The following is a 12,977-nucleotide window of genomic DNA, read 5'->3' on the forward strand; positions in this document are numbered from 1 at the left end:
TGTTATTTGTCATTTGAAGTGTTGGGTACGTGTTCCCAGGGCTAGTTGGATTGTCGTTGTGTATTTGTTAAGAAGAGAGAGATTTTTGTCTTTGATTGGTTGAGTTTGAAGTGCATGGTAGTTGTTTCTAAGGGTTGATTGGCAAGTTAGTGAGAATTATTAAGAAGAGGTGATTTTAGGGCTGTCTTGTATTCTAAATTTTCAGAGCCCTTTTGGTTCATAAGGCAGTTTGAAAATGGAGAGCACAGTAAAGGATGCGAGACATGGACCCACTGGGTGGGTGGTGGATAACAAATCGACAGTCGAAGGTGGTGTAGAAGACGCATATGGGGAAGATTGTGCTACTGAAGATCAGAAAATTACTCCATGGAGTGTCTCTGTTGCCAGTTTATTGTGGTGGTGAGAGTTTTGTGTTGACAAATTTTAGTTTTACTATTGACGTCTAGAAATAGTTAATTAGGACGGATGTGTGGATCAAAAGTCTATTTTTTTTTTATTTTTTTTTGGTGGGTGTTAGCTTTCAATGTGTTTTGAGTCTCTTTTACTGGGATACAATTTGAGTGTATCAATGTTTTGGGTCTGTGTAATGGGATATAGTTTGATTGTATCAATGTTTCGGGTCTTATTGAATGCTATTATTTTGAACTCTGTACTAAGAAGAAATTATTGGAATTGAATAGAAATTGCCTATTTTAGAAGGGTTGATCGTGGTTTAACACAAGCTCTATGAGCAAAGTTAAGCTTGTGTAACCCTTGTATGGGGAAGGGTTTAGATGACCTGATACCTTCATTATGCTCAAGACATTCTACCTTACTTAGAAGGGTTAAGGTGAGGGTAGGGTATTCAGGACCTTCTACCATAGAAGGGTTAAGGTCAGTGTAAGATATTTAAGGACCAACCTAACCTGGTAAGACCTTTTGCAGTACATTAACACACCCTTTTCAAGCCTCACTAGAACACAACACCCCAACTAGCCAGTAGAGAGAGTCATTATTTTACCTGACTAAAAGGAGGATGGGGTGGTTAAGATTAAGAGATGTTGATCAATGTCTTGAACAATAATGATGTTTATGCTTGGAGTCATACACTTCTATTTAATCAGAATAAACCTAAAAATATTTTGGGGTCTTGAGTGGTTGGTGATATTCCCTAAATGTTGGGTTGTGTTATATTCTTTCCATGACTAACCTATGTAGTGAACCAGGGGGTTAGAGGGGGGACAAAGCCCCCCTTTCGTTGCGTTGATTGTGCAACGAGGGGGTCATAGGGGGGTTTGAGGGGGGCAGGTAGCCCCCCTCTATGGGGTCCGGGGCAGCGCGCCAGGAAATTTTCTTTTGGACCCTATATTAGGTTGGGCGGACCTACCTATGGTTTTCGGTCCATGGTTTTGGATGCGATGGTTTTTGGTCCATGGTATTCGATGCTTCAGCATGTATACATATGTATTGTAACATTGAAAAGATATATATAATGAAAAATCAAGCTAGTAGTCCCGGTTTTGGGATCCATGGGAAAATCTCTCTGTATATGTGTTTTATGTGTTATGCTCTCGCATTGTCTATTTTCTGTGTTTTAGAATTCATATGCAGGTAATTTCTGTGCAGGGTTAAAACCTACATTTGGTATCAGAGCTGTTTTGGCTTCAAGGGGATACCTTTGTTGCTGAGGAGTTTCGCTCGAGCCTGTGCTAGACCTTGTTTAGTGGGAGATCTGCAGGATCGATACTGGTGGTGAAAGAAGATGGCGAGCAGTGGAAAGATAGAGATCGAGAAATTTAATGGTCAAAGTTTTGAGTTGTGGAAACTCAAGATGGAGGATTTGCTGGTGGATAAAGATCAGAGGATCACAGTAGATCCGGGTACTAAACCAACAGGAGTGTCTGATTAAGAATGGAAGAAGTTGGATTGGAAGGCAAAGAGCACAATACGATTGTGTTTCTCAGATTCAGTATTGTTGAATGTATCAAGGGAAGCTACGATGAAGGCTTTGTGGAACAAGTTAGGGACTTTGTACCAATCTTAGTCTCTGGTGAATAAACTGTTCCTACGGAAAAAGATGTATAACTTGAGGATGAAAGATGGAGACTTTGTGACAGAGAATTTGAATGCATTTAATACTGTGGTAACTCAGTTATTATCTGTTTATATTAAAATTTCATATGAAGATAAGTGCATCAATTTGTTGTGTTCTCTACCAAATTCGTGGGATAGTCTAGTTATTGCAATAGGTAGAAATGCAACTGCCTTGCAGTTTGATTAAATAGTCTCATCCTTGTTGACAGAGGAGATGAGATAGAAAAATATGGAGAGCCAGAATGGTGATGCCTTGTCTATACGAGGACGGTCCCAGAACAGAAACAAAAATAAGTCATCGAGTGGGAGATCTAAATCTAGAGGGAGATATAAATCTCCAGGAAAACCTGTAAAGGTGGTGTGCTAGAAATGCGGAAAGGAAGGGCACTACAAAAGGGACTGTAAATATAAAGCTCCTGACAAAGGAAAGGGATATGATGATGCTTCTTCTGCAAAGGCGAAAACCACCTCAGATGAAGGTGTGGATGTGTACTTGGCTTCTTCAAGTACACATGTAGATCATGAGGCATGGTTGATTGACTGAGGTGCATCCTTTCACTTCACTCCCCATAGAGAGTGGTTCTGTGAGTATGATAAATATGATGGTGGTGATGTCTTCTTAGGGGATGATAGGAAGGCTAGAATCGTTGGTCGCGGAAAAGTAAAGTTGAAGTTGCAAGGTGGAAGGGTTAGAACACTTCTGGGTGTTCTGCATATTCCTGCATTAGCTAGAAACCTGATTTCTGTAAGCAAGCTAGATGATGCAGGTGTAAAAACAGTGTTCGAGAAGGATACCTGCAAGATGGTTCGAGGAGGACTAGTATTGATGCAGGGAGTTCGGACTGCAACTCTGTACAAGCTGCAAAGTAGCACTGTTGTTGATGGGTGCAATAGTTCTGTGGTTCCTGAAAGTGGAGCAAAAAATATAGTGGTCTCTGGAGAGAAGACCATGTTGTGGCATCAAAGGCTTGGACATATTGGAGAGAAGGGCCTTCGAATACTTCATGGTAAAGGTATGGTAGAAGGTATGAGTAATAGCTCTCTGGATTTTGATTTCTCTGAAAATTGTGTATATGGGAAGCAGAATTGGGTGAGTTTCCCCTCTGGTGGTAAGAGGGTGAAACAGATATTAGAGCTTGTTCACAATGATGTGTTTGGACCTGTGAAGGTTCCATCACTGGGTAAGTCTGTGTACAATGTATCATTTATAGATGACTTCTTAAGGAATACATGAATATATTTCCTTAAGAAAAAATCTAAAGTCTTTGACAAGTTTAAAGAATTTAAGGCTCTGGTGGAAAACTAGACAGAGAAGAAGATAAAGGTGCCAAGGACAGATAACGTTGGAGAGTTTTGCTGTAAGGAATTTGAAGAATTCTGTAAGAAGTGTGGTATAGCACGACAAAATATTACTCCATATACACCTCAGCAAAATAGAGTTGCAGAAAGAATGAACAAGATGTTGATGGAATGGGCAAGAAGCATGCTCAGTGGTGCCGGGTTAGGATAGGAATTCTGGGCAGAGGTGGTGGACACAACATGTTACCTAGTCAACATATCACCTTCATCAGCGTTGGAGGATAAGACTCCACAAGAGATATGGACTGGTAATAAGCCTTCTCTTTCACATCTGAGGGTATTTGGATGTGATGCATATGTACATGTTCCAAAGGAGAAACGAACCAAGTTGGATAGTAAATCTAAAAAGTGCATCTTTATTGGGTATAAGGATGGTTTAAATGGTTATAAGCTTTGGAACCTAGCAACAAGGAAGGTTGTGTATAGCCGAGATGTGGTGTTCAAAGAGGTGAAAGATGTTATTAAACATGAATTCCAACCAAAGGAACCTGAGAAGATAGAGTTTGAGCTAAAGGAGGAAGAATCAGACTCTATAGCACATGAGGAATCAGAAGATGAAGAGCCACAAACTCTTGGTGTAGGAAGATCAGTTCGGGAAAGAAGGCAGCCAGAAAGGTATAGTCCATCTGCTTTCTGTTCAAATTTTGCTTTATCTATTACTGATGATGATCCCAGAACTATGAAGGAAGAAATAGATTCAGATGATGGAAAACTTTGGAAAGAGGCCATGGTTGATGAAATGGCATCTTTGCACAAAAATGAGGCTTGGGATTTGGTGGAGTTTCCGGCTGGAAAGAAACCCATTGGCAGAAAATGGGTCTTCGAGAAGAAGACAAATACAGAAGGAAAGGTGGAGAAATACAAAGCTCGGTTGGTAGCAAAAGGTTATTCCCATGCGTCATGAATTGATTTTGGTGATATTTTTCTCCTGTTGCCAAGGTAACTTGTATTAGATTACTTTTATTTGTTGCTGCTGTTTTTGATTTTAAGGTAGAACAGATGGATGTGAAGACAACATTTCTTCATGGGGATCTGAAATAGGATATCTACATGAAGCAACCTGAAGGCTTTGCGGTGAAGGGTAAGAAAGAACTGGTATGCAAGTTAAAGAAGTCTCTGTATGGGTTAAAATAGTCACCAAGGATGTGGTATCAGAAATTTGATACATTTATACGGGGACTTGGCTTCACTAGAAGAAAAGCATATTACTATGTGTATTTTAAATTAATTGGTGACCGTGTTATTTATCAGGTCTTGTATGTGGATGATATGTTGCTAGTTGGAAATGACAAAGAAATTATCCAGGATTTGAAGATCCATTTGTCCTCCAAATTTGACATGAAAGATCTTAGTGCTGAAAACTATATTTTGGGCATGGAAATTAAAAGAGATCAGACAAAGAGGAAGCTCTGGTTAAACCAGAGGAAGTATGTTGAGACAATATTGTAGAGGTTTAATACGCATGATAGTAAACCAGTGAAGGTTCCTATTACTGTAGGTGTAAAGTTATCTGTTGAACAGTGTCCCAAGACACAAGAAGAGGAAGAGGAAATGTCTCGTGTTCCATATGCAAGTGTAGTCGGTAGCCTAATGTATGCAATGGTATGTACTAGACCAGACATTACACATGCAGTGGGAGTATTGAGCAGGTTTATGTCAAAACCAGGGAAGGAGCACTGGACAACAATGAAGCGGGTTTTTAGGTATTTGCGTGGCACTAGTGATTATGGTTTTGTGCTACCAAGGAAGACCAGGATTGGACAGAGTGTTGGATATTCATGGCTTTGTTGATGCAGACTGGGTTGGAGATTTATTTCAGAGAAGATCTACAAGTGGGTATGTTTTTAACCTATTTGGAGGTGCAGTCAGTTGGATGAGTAAGAAACAACCTGTAGTGGCACTATCAACTACAGAGGCAGAATACATGGCAGCCACTCATGCAAGCAAGGAAGAAGTTTGGTTGTAGAGATTGGGCTCAAGTCTGGGGTTAGTACAGGGAGCTATAACGATAGACTATGACAGCCAACGTGCAATTTTCTTGGCAAAGAACCCTACTTATCATTCAAAGACAAAGCACATTGATGTTCAGTATCACTTTGTGAGGGATATGATAGAAGAACAAAAGGTGTTGCTGGTAAAGGTGGACACTTTGAAGAATACTGCAGATGCATTGACAAAATCTGTGAGCTCTGAGAATTTCACTTGGTGTAGAGAAACAATGGGCGTTTCAGGGCTGGATAAATGACTAATCTCTCTTGTGGCCCATTGTGGAAAGAAAACAACAAGTGGGAGAATGTTGGGTTTTGTTATATTCTTTGCACGACTAACCTACGTAGTGAACCGGGGGGATAGAGGGGGGGCGTAACCCCCCCTTCATTGCGCCGATTGTGCAGCGGGGGGGTCACAGGGGGGTTTGAGCGGGGTGGGTAGCCCCCTCTATGGGGTCTAGGGCAGCACCCCGAGAAATTTTTTTTGGACCCTATATTAGGTTGGGCGAACCTACCTATGGTTTTCAGTCCATGGTTTTAGACACGATGGTCTTTGGTCCATGGTATTCGATGCTTTAGCATGTATAAATATGTATTGTAACATTGAAAAGATATATATAATGAAAAATCAAGTTGGTAGTACCGGTTTTCGAATCCAGGGGAAAATCACTGTGTATATGTGTTTTATGTGTTATGTTCTCGCATTGTCTATTTTCTGTGTTTTAGAATTCGTATGCAGGTAATTTCTGTGCGGGGTTAAAACCTACGCTAAACCCCCACCAAGGTTCAATTTCCCCAAGAGTGTAGTATGCTTATTTTTTGAAATAGGAGGTTGTCATGGCAGCTAAGTCGGGCTAGGCATGGCATTAGCCATTTAATGTGACATCTCATCCTTTTGATAGGTGGTGGATGCTCACAATTAAGTTGGGAGGAAGCATCTTGCCAATTCCAGGGGCGTTCCTAAAACTTGATTATTTCCCCCATCTTATTGTTTGGAAATATTGGCTCATTGATTGCTGTCAATGATCAAATGAAGATTTTTTCTTTTTGGTTCAGTAGTTAAAAAGTGATCCAGAATGATAATAAAACTATATTTCCCCCATCTAATTGCTTAGAAAATTTGACTCATTGAACACAGTTTATGATCAAATGAAGAGTTTTTTTCTTTTTGGTTCAACAGAACACAGTTAATCATCAAATGAAGAGTTTTTTCTTTTTGTTTCAATAGTTGAAAATTGTTCCTGATTGTTGGGACACTTTTGGTTTTGTTTCTTTGTCGTTGAATTTGATGATCTTAATGTGGTATAAATAATCCTTGAAATGACGACCACCTTGACCTGATTGTTTTTTGGTTCTTGGAACAGTGGGTGCACCTTATTGCGAGATCCCCACTTTAACAAAGGATTATCATTCACCGAGAAGGAGAGAGACACTCACTACCTTAGGGGCCTTCTACCGCCTGCTTGTTTGTCACAAGAACTTCAAGTAATTTCCTCTTCAATTTGCATAGATTTGGATATTTACAGTGAATTCTCTTTAGTTTCCTATGGTTCCCTTTTTCAAAGTAGAAAAAGAGGAAATTTTATTGTGATTTAGATGTTTTATCTCTTTGCAAAGTACAGGAAGTGAAAGAACACTCTTTTCTTTTCTTTTCCTTTTTCTTTTGTTACTATCTCGTATGTGAGATTTATTTATTGGTTGCTAAACCTATTGTTACATTTCTACAGGAAAGAAGGCTTCTGAATAACATTCACCAATATCAAACTTCATTTTAGAAATACATGGCACTGATGGACCTCGAGGTATTTCTATTGAAATATCCAAACTTTTATTGCAACTCGAGTATGGTCTGAGCATTTTTCTATTTCCCCTTTTAATGGTTTGAGCATTTTTCGGGTTTCCCTCCAATATCATCAGTGGTTTTGGTGTCAGTCCCTTGTGGGCCATCTTTGGCATGTAGTTATTATCTATGTTAATATGAAAACTATCTTTCTACTGCAGTAGCATATATATTTATTATTACCAGCTTCTTAGCTGGTTGATACTACTAGAAGGAAATTGCATAAAATATGTTTGACAGTATAGTTTACTGGGTGACACAATTTCTCTTGGCAGGAGCAGAATGAAAGGTTGTTTTATAAACTCTTGGTGGAGAATGTGGAAGAGTTACTTCCCATTGTTTACACTCCAACTGTTGGTGAATCCTATCAAAAATATGGGTCAAACTTCAGGTGTCCACAGGGTCTTTACATTAGCTTGAAAGAGAAGTATATACATTATATATAATTTTTCTTTTTCTTTTCAATTGTCTAGATTCCAATTCTTTTTTGTTAGGCTCATCATTTAAATTTGTTTCACTACGTTAAAACTTGTGAGGGATGGTTTTTGCAGAGGTAAGATCCTTGAAATTTTGAAGAACTGGAGCGAAAGGAGTGTTAATGTTATAGTTAAATTTCACAATTACTTAGCTTTTGTTTGCCTGCTATCCATGGGTTTCCTCTGCCTTTCCCCCTTTGCCTCTGGTTTTATTATTTAATATCAACAAAAATTTCCCTTTATCTATTATGAACTTGTCACTTTTTTTGGCATGTTATACAAGTTGAAATCTGTTATTTGTTTCATACATGTAACCAGGGGATCTAAAATAATGTCTCCCTTCCCCATTTTTTCCCTCATTTTCTTCTTCCATCCTTTTAGTGAGATACGTTATTGAGATACATTTGGAAAGAAGATAATTAATACACAATGAATGAAAATAAAAACTATTATGTGTGTGCATTTAGTGTTGTCAATTAGGTTAGGATCCTCTATCTATATCATCAACACATTTGCGGTAGTTTTTGTTACAAAGTAAATGCTATTATGTTGGTGTGCATTGAATCCTTGTTACCAGAGTACTCCTTCCATGTTTGTCTTAGTTTGTTTTTTATTGTGTGCTTTTGTTCTTTTTATCTGGATATCTATGAACGGATACAGGTAAAAGGAAACTTAATAACCAGAAATTGCAACCTATGTGCATTTAGTTCATGTCATTTTAACTTAGGGTGTATTCTTATTTTGTATCTTTCCACATTTTCTACCTGTCTGATGTTTCTGTTATAACTTATCTTTACCCAATAAATGCCTGTTATTTTAATGAGGGTGTTTGCATTTCCTTGTATCTTTGCCCCTTGTTTGTATTATCCATTTGACACATGTTTCATTACTGATAGGGTATGGGCCAGGGAAAATTTTAAGAACCCCCCCTAAATTTACATCTATAACAAATGGGCAAATCTCCATGGTATATAGGAAAAATGGAAGGCGATTTTATCAATAATATGATATGTATATATAATTTTTTGGCGAATCTCTCACCAGGCATGGCGAATATTTTACTCAATTATAAAATCTTGTGTTTATTGAATACACAAATGAAATCATTGCATTTCTTTAAAATATCTTTTGAAATAAAAATTACGGAAATTACATATCGATAACCTAGTGGGTGTAGGATAAAATTCACCCGTGCCATTCACAGAAAGCACGAGAAAAAACCTAATACTATATATAAAACTAAGAAAAATTCAAATTCATCACTTATAGGGACCTCGTAACCACCCTTCCAATACACAAGTATGTTCCTGTTTGCAGTTAGAAAAATTACCCAAATTACAATCTATTTACTCCAGCATATGTTGGAAAGTTATAGAAGGATGACTAGTGGAATCAATCCATTCCTTTTAGCCCTAGATTTGTTTCAGTTTAAAATAGAAGTATACAAATATACTTGTCCAATGTCTATGCTTTAACCATTCACCTTAAGATGTTTTTACAATATAATTTCCTAATTCTATTTAATATCTTCATTATCATAAAAACCAACCTATATCCATCTTAACTCCACATCTACCACTCTTAGGGGGATGAAATCTATTTATCCCTCTGAGCACTTGGTAGACCCAGAATTAAGATGGATCTAAGATGATAGAATTTCCCCTTTAAATAGTCTATGCTCAGATGAATACCATGGTATTACCATGGGTCAATACCATGGGTTATCATAAACCTGGAGCTTAAAAATTACTATTAGTAATTTATAAAAATTAATAAAATTAATAGCTGATTTTTATTTTATTTTTTTATTTTAACCAAGCTAAAATGTTTAACATACATTAAATTACAACATCCATTTTTACTCTTGATCGGATCAAATATTTTTTCACTCTATGCTAGTTTGCATATCACGATATTTGATACCTCTCGGGGGTTAGTAGATCCAGAGTAAAGATGGATCTATGCTAGTTTAATTCCCCCATTTAAATAGGCTACATTCCAGGTGAATACCATGGGTCAATACCATGTGCCATTTTTATTTTTATTAATACTAATATTAGGGTTAATAATGTTTTTTTGCATGGTATTAATAACAATCTAGTCCATGGTATTTGTCCCATAGTATTTTGCCCATAGGTTTCACCTAAATATAACGCATTTTTTGAGTGTTCATAAATATAAGGTGACTTATGGAGTAAATATAAAAAAATGTTTTATTTGTTTACCATACCTCTCATTTATTTATATTTTTATTAATTTACCATACCTCTTTTACAAATATGGTATTTGGCCCATAGGATTCACTTAAATAAAACCTCTTTCTTGAGCCTTCATAAATAGAACGAGGATTATGGACTAAATATAAAAAGAGGTTTTATTTATTTACCATGCGTCTAGTTTATTTATATTTTTATTTATTTACCATACCTCCACTTTACTTATATTTTTATTTGTTTACACCTTTGCATGTATATAAGGTGACTTATGGAGTAATTATAAAAAATGTTTTATTTATTTACCATACCTCTCATTTATTTATATTTTTATTAATTTACCATACCTCTTTTATAAATATGGTATTTGGGCCTTTGGCCCATAGGATTCACTTAAATAAAACCTATTCTTGAAAATGGGCGAATGGATTCACTTAAATAAAACCTATTCTTGAAAATGGGCGAATGGAAGGTTGTAACTCCTAATTTCAAGGGCTAAATTTACCTTTTTTACCCTCTCCCTTAAAATAAGGTGGGCTATTTGAGGTGATTTGTAAAAACGTACTATGATACAAAATATTCACCCACTAAAAATTTAAAACCCCTTAATTTCGCCAAAGGGCGAACATTCGCCCCTAAAATTTTCTATGGTATGGAAATACCTGTGGGGAAATTATCTCTATACACTACACTTGGTGGAGTTCATCCTTCATCGGTATGCAGCACAATAACCTATAGTTTATTGTTTAAACATGTGCTAATTTAAGCAAAGTTACAGAAACATTTACCTGTGCATTCAGCTAAACTGGTATATTGATTCTTTCTGTTGTATAGCTTAGACTGCTAAGTAGCTTGTACATTGTACATTTTAGATCCCCTTCACTTCTATTCCATGATGAATGCATGTAACTGACAGAAAAGAATTTTTAACCCACTATTGCATGTCTCGCCTTGTAGTCAGTCATTTATTTTGTATTTTTATTCTCTTGACTACTCTATTGGTATGTGGACAATGTCTTCCAATAACAATTGATTTTGGGACCAACAATGAAAATCTCTTAAATGATGAATTTTATATTGGTCTCCGACAAAAGCGCACTATTGGCCAGGTTTCCTTCTGTTTGAATGAACTAGTAAATGTATCCTTTATTTTCTTCAGTTCTCAGGAACAAAATATCTTTTGGCTGATCATATGTTTTTATGCTTTGTAGGAATATTATGACTTCCTTCATGAGTTCATGTGTGCAGTCAAACAAAATTATGGAGAGAAAGTTCTTATCTAGGTTAGTTGCTAAACACTTGTTTCTTTTGTCAAGATAATTGATTTTCATATCATTTTGCATGAACATATTTACGTTGTATGCTAGCTACTTTAGCATTTTGTTGGCACTTTGATAAGATATACCCAGGAGCTGGAAAGTTCTTGATAGTTATTGAAACCATGCAAGAAGATTAAAAATGAATAAATACTTTAGGAAATGATTTTCATATCATTTTTGCATGAACATATTTACTTTGTATGGTAATTACCTTTATCATTTTGTTGGGACTTCGATAAGATATGTCTGGGAGCTGGAAAATTCTTGCTAGTTATTGAAACCATGCAAGAAGATTATAAATGAACAAATATTTTAGGATTTGCAATTTAATAAGCCTGTTTGTTCTTGCACTCTATTTGCAATAGACCAAGCAAACCTCTATAAAGAAAAACATGCACAATTGATTGATTAAATGACAGTTTACGTTCTCATGACAGTTTGAAGACTTTTCCAATCACAATGCCTTTGAGTTGCTGGCAAAATATCGGAAAACCCATCTCGTGTTCAATGATGACATTCAGGTTTGCCTACAATGACTGATCATTTTGGTTATTTTACAATGCAACCTGTGTAACAAAGCCACAGATTGTCTATCAGTGCTATAGTTATTCAAATACTGAGATCTAAATATGTTATTCATGTTTCTTTAAAATCATGATTGTGTCCCAAATTATTGATTGTTAAGTGCATTTGTATCAATGTTGCATATTTCTCCGAACAGAAAGAAACCAGGGAAGTTGGCTTAAGGACTAAGAGAAACTGAGGTATGAATAAGAACATGTGTGCAGAAAGAAGCGCAGTACCAGGTTGTCCACCAGCACCAACATCAGTAGACACCTTTAAATTATTGGTAATTGATTTGTCCTTCCGGTGTGCTTCGCTTGTACTGTTCTTTGCTATAACTACAGGTTTCAACAACTGCTTTCAACAAGGTTTTAAGCAGAGGTCGTCCTCTAAACAAAATAGCTTGGTCTCTTTGCCAGATTCACTAGGACTTCTGAAGGATTTCAGACTCTAATTACTGCTATTTTGATGGCACAGAACCACTTATCATACTCCCAAGCACTCTCACCAATGATCTGCTTGATCTCCTTTAGTTCGGCGTAGCTCTGTTTCTCCAAGTTAGGCATTTCGAACTTGGAATTTCTGTTTGGAATTCAACAACTGCTTTCAACAAGGTTTTAAGCAGAGGTCATCCTCTAAACAAAATAGATTGGTCTCTTTGCCAAATTCACTAGGACTTCTGAAAAAATTAAAATTCTTCAATGTTTTAGGAACCAATACGTCTAATATTTCATGTTAGTTATGAAGTCGATGGATGTTCCTACATCCCTTGCTTTTGCAAGTGGTGATGTGAAGGCATAAGCTCCTGTTCCCACTAATGAGGGCGTGCAATTGATCTACAGGATGTAGAGTTTGCTCTTTACGGTGAGGCTGCGCATTTATTTATGATTCTATGCATCCATGGGCTTAGACTATCAATAGTACTCGTGGATAAGCTGTTGCTGAATCAACAACATCTACTTTTGGATATAATGTCTCTGCTACCATAGCCCTTGTTGTTGTTTCTGTTGCACCTGCTCTAGTCTCTTCAGGATGCTAGCTACAACCAGTTGATCTATTTTCCAACCAACTTTTGTAGTTTCAGTAACTACAAATTTGAATAAGATTTTAAGCAGAGTTTGTCCACTAAACAAAATAGCTCCCCC

At 36.8% G+C, this 12,977-nt stretch overlaps 1 pseudogene; it reads left to right on the forward strand.

Moving 5' to 3' along the window:
• The first annotated feature begins 208 nt into the window (after positions 1-208).
• LOC149214827 (NADP-dependent malic enzyme-like) lies at positions 209-12,260 on the forward strand (annotated as a pseudogene).
• Positions 12,261-12,977: the final 717 nt, after the last annotated feature.

The sequence above is a fragment of the Pinus tabuliformis genome, chromosome 1_1, assembly GCF_031772625.1.
Source record: "Pinus tabuliformis cultivar Carrire ecotype Pingquan chromosome 1_1, CPIR1, whole genome shotgun sequence".
In the NCBI taxonomy this organism is placed as follows: Eukaryota; Viridiplantae; Streptophyta; class Pinopsida; order Pinales; family Pinaceae; genus Pinus; species Pinus tabuliformis.